This window comes from Nannospalax galili, unplaced genomic scaffold, assembly GCF_000622305.1.
Source record: "Nannospalax galili isolate Female #2095 unplaced genomic scaffold, S.galili_v1.0 scaffold529, whole genome shotgun sequence".
NCBI classification, from domain to species: domain Eukaryota; kingdom Metazoa; phylum Chordata; class Mammalia; order Rodentia; family Spalacidae; genus Nannospalax; species Nannospalax galili.
The window spans coordinates 2,854,695-2,861,339 of record NW_008360309.1 but is presented as its reverse complement, the minus strand read 5'-3'; the positions used below and the strand labels follow the sequence as shown (position 1 = coordinate 2,861,339).

At 51.3% G+C, this 6,645-nt stretch overlaps 1 pseudogene; it reads left to right on the top strand.

Moving 5' to 3' along the window:
- Positions 1–2,518: 2,518 nt before the first annotated feature.
- LOC103726953 lies at positions 2,519–3,450 on the top strand (annotated as a pseudogene).
- Positions 3,451–6,645: the final 3,195 nt, after the last annotated feature.

Here is a 6,645-nt window from a genome sequence, read left to right as displayed (position 1 = left end):
CCCTTCACACTGGACAGCTCATGCAGCTCGGGGAATGTGCCGCAGGCTCCTTTTCATAGCAAGGTGCTTTCTGGCATCTTTCCTGTCTCTCCCTTTGAAGTGGCCGCCACAGATGCCTTGACATAAACATGGCCTTTGGCTCTATGCATACCATGCCTTCCTGTGTGTGATTTTTACAGGTAGACAATAGTCTAGCAGAAACCCACTTCCACATGTAAATAGAATATCTCACAAAGTATCTAAAAGCTTTTACCACTACCCCCATGGTATATAAATATGCTAGTCTTCTCTTAATAGTCGGAGATCGGGGTCAGAGACTGGGTCCCGGAGATCGGGTCAGAGACGGGGTCCCGGAGATTGGGTCCCAGAAAGCTGGATCAGCAGAGCGCTGGACAGCAAGGAGCAAAGATACAATAAAGCAGTAAACACAGACTAAGCCGTGCCTTGAGTCCTGTGTCTTACTACCGGCGACCTGATCTCACCGGAGAGCAGCACTCTCCGTTACCGACCCACGGATACCCCAGCTTTCACGGCCTCCGTGCTTCTTCCCTGTGGAGTTCACTGGCCAGAACTCCGCAATCCTGAGGAAGGGTACAAGGGCATAATAGAGGCGGGATCCCGACTAGATAATACTCTAGTAGCAGAGGAAGCTCTCTGCTCCAGAGAAGTGTGTAGCTATCAGCTACAGCCAGCATCAGAGAAGTCTGCGCACCTGCCGTCTCCAGAGAGGCGCAGCCGGCCAGGCCCGCCAGTGGCTAGCCAGCGGAACCAGAACCACGGCAGGAGAGTGCACGCACACCTGACCCCTGGCCACATCCAGAGTGAGTGCGCCCGGGAGCCCAGGCGCGCTCCCCACATCGCTTGCGGGGCCAGACTCACACCGGGATTAGCCAGGTGTGGCGGAGACCCCAGGGTGCCCGCACACACCACGCCGGGAGTCCAGCGACCCGCCCCATACCTTCTGACTCCAAAGGCCAGTTTCTCTGTGCTTCTGGGTGTGTCCCCATTGATGATGCTACTACACATCTTTGGCACAGACACTCAGTGCTGGAGGGGAGATGTATGGACACTACCACAAGATGCGCTGAGTGTGCCCAGGAGGTTGGGGTGATGGAGTGGAGGCCACCCATTTACACAGGCTAAGCATGATGCTGTCTGTCCTCGCCCAGAAAATCAAGACTCTGAAATCTGGTTGAGGGCTAGGGAGGTGGCCCACTCAGTGAGGCATTAGTCTTGCAAAGACCTGAGTTTGATCCCCAGGACCCATATAATGGAAGAAGAGAACCAACTCCTGCAAGTTGTTATCTGAGCTCTATTAAGAGAGAGAGAGAGAGACAGAGACAGAGACAGAGAGAGACAGAGAGAGAATGTAGTTATAATCCAAGTGCTGGGGAGACAGACACAGGCAGATTCTGGGACTTGCTAACCAGCCAGCCTAGCCTACTTGGCAAGCTCCAAGCCAGAGAGACCCTGCCTCAGAAAACAGGATGAACAGCACCTGAGGTTGACCTTGGGGCTCCATACCCATGCATACACACCTACACACACACACACACACACACACACACACACACACACCATGCACCTACACACATACAAAAGAAAGAAGAAAGAGAGGAGGGAAGGAGGGAGGGAAGGAGGGAAGGAGACTGATATTCTAGACAATGTCCCACCTGCCACTGTGGACACTTATTCTAACCTGACTCTGTCCACTTATAGTGAAGAGTTCTTCAGTTCATGTCCTAAGCATCCTATTTCTGACTCTTCTAGATTTTCTCTCTTCTCTCTTCCAGGAATTTGGAAATGACCCCTTCCCCACAGTTCCAAATGTCAGCTCTTTACCTGCCCTTTTGGGCAAGGTCTCCCTACTTCATGTTCTGATATCTTCAAAATCCCACACTGTGTCAGCCCCAGTGTCTGGAGTAGTGTGCACTCTGATATTCCAGAGGCTCTACCTGTACTGTGATCTCTGGCTTGTGGACAGTTTAACCACAAGTGTTGGTAGATTGTACATGTCCTGACAGCAAAGACAAGGCTGACAGACATACAAAGCATAGCATCCAGATAGGTTTTCCATCTTCTCACAACTGGGGGATTCAAGGCAGAGGTTCTACCCCTGAGCCACATCCCAGATCCTCACTAAGGGGTTTTAGGCAGGGGCTGTACCTCTGAGCCACACCCCCTGCCCCTCACTGGGGGATTTGAGGCAGGGGCTCTATTTCTGAGCCTCGCCCCCAGCCCCTCACTGGGGGATTCTAAGCAAGGGTTTGATCCCTGAACCCCACCCCCCCAATCCTCCACTAGGGGATTCTAGACAGGGAGCCATGCCCCCAGCCCCTCACTGGAGCTGAAGCTGGATTCATCCTCTTTCTTTCATCCCCTTTCTCATGAGACTTCAGGCAGACACCACCAGTTGCAGTGAATTGTTAAACTGTCCCTCCCCGAAAAGCTCTTTACCAAATCTCCCTGCTTCCTGTAGAAAGCGATACACCTTGGGGGTTGTGGTTCACCCTGGGGAATGGGGACATCAAATGAATCCACAGCCTCAGATTTCACCCTGGTGGGGCCCTTCAGCCACACAGGGCCCCATCTTGCCTTCTTCTTCCTCATGGCCACCATGTTTATCACAGGCCTTTTGGGAAACACCATCCTGATCTTCCTGATTTCCACAGACTCCAGGCTCCACACACCCATGTACTTCCTGCTCAGCCACCTCTCTCTGCTGGACATCGGCTTCCCACTGGTCACCATCCTCAAGATGGTGGCCAACTTCCTCCAAGGAGAGAACTCCATATCCTTTGGGGAGTGTGCAGCCCAAATGTTCTTCTTCATGTTCATGGGCGTCTCCGAGGGCGTCCTTCTGTCCCTCATGTCTTATGACCGATATGTGGCCGTGTGCCACCCCCTTCACTACCAGGTGCTCATGAGAGGTCAGGTGTGTCTGGTGATGGTGGGCTCATCCTGGCTTGCAGGAGCTCTTGTGGCCTCCATCCAGACGTCCATCTCCCTGCAGTTCCCCTACTGCGCCTCGCACACCGTGGACCACTTTTTCTGTGAGCTGCCTGCACTGCTCAAGCTGTCCTACCGGGACACATCTGCCTACGAGTTGGCGCTGTCCATCTCTGCGGTGCTGATCTTGCTGCTGCCCGTCTCTCATCTTCACCTCCTATGGCCTCGTGCTGGGGGCTGTGCTGCGCATGCGCTCTTCCTGTGACCAAGGCGTTCGCCACCTGCTCTTCACAGGTGGCCGTGGTGGGGCTGTTTTACGGGGCCGCCGTGTTCATGTACAGGGTTCCAGGTAGCTACCACAGCCCGCAGCAGGACAATGAGGTATCCCTCTTCTACAGCCTCATCACCCCCACTCTCAACCCCTATAGCCTGAGGAACCGGGAAGTTCGAATGGCCTTGATCAAGGTCACGAGCCGGGCCAACTTCGGGGCAAAGCTGTGACTTCTCCCAGGGATGCTGGGAATTCTTCCCAGGAATCTCAGCCCACTTCGGCCATTCAGCAGAGGCTTGGAGGCCCCAGGAAGCTCCTGCAGCTGCCCAGCTCCCACCTCCCAGAATGCTTCTCACCTTTGTGTGGATTTGTAGAAAGCTAGAAGGCATATCCGGACTTGGGAGTGTGTGCCTGCCATCCCAGAACTCACACTCGGAAGTCTAAGGCAAGAAGATTGATTCACATTTGCCCCCAGCATGGACTACATAGCAAGACCTTGACTCAACAAAAAGGATTTAGGGACTGAAGAGTTGGCTCAGCAGTTAAGAGTGATTGCTACTCTTTTTAAAACATATTTATTATTTTTATTTTATGTTGCTACTCTTTTTAAAACATATTTATTATTTTTATTTTATGTGTAATGAATGTATTTCCTGCATGTGTGTGAATGCATTGCCTGCATGTGTGTAAATATACCCATGTCTTGCAATGCCCTTCGAGGTCAGAAGAGGGTGTTGGATCCCCTGGAACTGGGGTTACAGATGGTTGTTAGCTATCATGTGAGTGCTGGGAATTGAACCCAGGTCCTCTGCAAGAGCAACCAGTGCTCTTAACTGCTGAGCCATCTCTCCAGACCCAAGGTTGCTGGTCTTGTAGAGGAGCAGAATTTCGTTCCCAGAACCCATGTCAGACAGCTCACAACCAACTGTAATTCAAGCTCCAGGGGATTGTCTCCCTCTCCTGGCCTGGAGGGGCACTGCATTCATGTGCAAAGACACACACTTACAAATAAATAAAAATAAATTTTTTAATATTTAGAGGATGGATCTTCTAGGCCAGGTATGATGGTGCACAGCTGTCATCCCAGCCAGGGTAAGTGGAGGCAGGAGGATCAAGACTTCGAAAGGTCAGGGGAAATGGTTGGAGAGATGGCTCAGCCTGTAAGCACTTGCCATATGCCAAATGTGAGAAGGAGAGTTTGTATCCCCAGAATCCACATAAACGTGGAGTGGAGGCCCACCTCAGATGCAGAGACAGGGGATCCCCAGAGCAGGCTGGCTAGTTGGATTAACCTCATTAGTGAACTCTGAGTTTGACTGAAAGAAACTGCCTCAATGAATAAGGCAGAAAATTGGAGGGTGGGATATGGAATGATTCTCAACAGCAACCTCGGTCTAACACACACACACACACACGCTGCCATTCTGTTGTCACCACTGATGGGTGAGAAAGTTAAGATTGCTCAACTCAAGGTTTCAAGAGGACAGTTCACCCCCACCCTGTTCCTTATCTTCACAGAGAAAATAGTCTCAGTGTGTCTCAGTGTGGAACCCAGTGCAAAGCCATGGGCTCCAAGCCCAGAGCCACAAAATCAAAAGCAAGGAGGAGATACGATTCTGTGGTTCCTGAAATACAATGCAATTTGAATCCAATCAGAAGAGAACATCTGTGGCCACCATGGGAAGAGAGGGCAGCCCGGTGCCTCAGCTGTCAGTGTCAATATTCTTCATTTAAGTGACTTTTAAAATGCTTTTTGCTAGAGGGAATGAAACCCCCACCCCAGTCACCCCACCCAATTTCTTAATGGGAATTCTAGTCAGGGGTTCTGCCCCTGAGCCATGCCCTAGCCCTCATTGGGAAATTCTAGGCAGGACCTCTACAGCTAAGTTAAACCTCCAGTTCTCTTTTTACTTTTTACTTTGAGACAGGGCCTTGATAAGTTAACCAGTCAATTCTTGAATTCAGCCTCCCAAAGTGGGTAGGATCCATAGGTCTATACCACCTCACTTAGCTAATGTCAAAACTTTTTTTTAATGAACATGAGTGTTTTGCCTGCATGTATGTAAGTGTTCTACATTCATGCAAGAGCCCTCCAACACTAGAAGATGGTATTGGATTCCCTAGGACTGGAGTTCCAGACAGTTGTGAGCTAACATATGGGTGCTGGGAACAAAGTCCTGGTCCTCTGCAAGAGCAGTAAGCACTCTTAACCAATGAGTCATTTCTCCAGCTCCTCAAAACATTGTGATCCTGGGTGGTAGAATATTTTTGTCCATTAGCAAATTTTACTCTCCAGGTTGGTCCCAAGGACTGAACTCAGGTCATTTGGCTTGGCAATAAACACCTTCATGGTTGATCCATCTCGCCAGCCCTTAAATATGCTTATAAAGATTCTGTGTCACGGAAGGTCAAGGAACATGGATGAATTAGACCAGATGAACAAAGACACAAGACACATGGCAACCAAAGGGACCTGACCAGACAGAAAAAGAAAGATTACATATTATGGACGTTGACACTTGAGATGATAGTCCATGCCTGTCATCCCAGCACTCAAGGATGGAGGATGGAGAGTTCTAGGCCAGCCTGAGCTGCATAGCCAGACCCTGTCTATAACAACAACAACAACAACAAAAATACTGCCAAACAATACCATCATGCTGGCTCACTCCTGTCCTCCCAGAGTCAAAGAGGCTGAGGCAAAAGAATAGGAAGGTCCAGGCCAGCCTGGACCACAGAGTGAGACCCTGTCTCAGAAAACAAACCTGATTTGTACAGGCTAAACACCTGCCTTTTACTGGAACTCCTTTAAAACCTTAACTAATTTGGAAATAAAATGTAGCTGGGAGTGTAGCTCTGTGCCAGCACGTGAGAGGCCTTGAGTTCATCTGCAGCACAAGGGAGGGGAGGGGAGGAAAAGAGGAGGGAGGAACCAGGGGCTAGGGTTGCTGGAGTTCAGACCTCCTCCCGGCCCTGCGCTCCGGCTGCGCTGGTGGCCTGCGCTTCCCTAAATGGCCGCTGGGCGACACTGCACCTCCACGCCACCCGGCCGCAGTGCGGCCAGAACCCAGAGTCCGAGTGATGCTGGCAGTCTCCAAAACGCCGGGGACCTAGAAAGGAGAGGTTTAAGGCCACGTGGTTTGGTGTTTCTCAACATCAAAGCATATAGCAAAATCGAGGCCAGGCGGCACCACGCCCTTTAGGATTTGTGCAAGTGTTGCGTTCGGCCTGCGGTGTCCACGTGGATGGGAGCCGCCCTCCGGCTCCAGAACGCTACCCGCTCTGTAAGGAGTGAGAGAATGCATGAGACTCAAGATCCTCCTGCCTCGGCTTCCTGAAAGCTGGGGTGACAGGCGTGCACCACTATGTCTGGTTGCCCTAATCTCTCCTCCCCTCCCCTCCCCTTCCCCTCCCCTTCCCTCCCC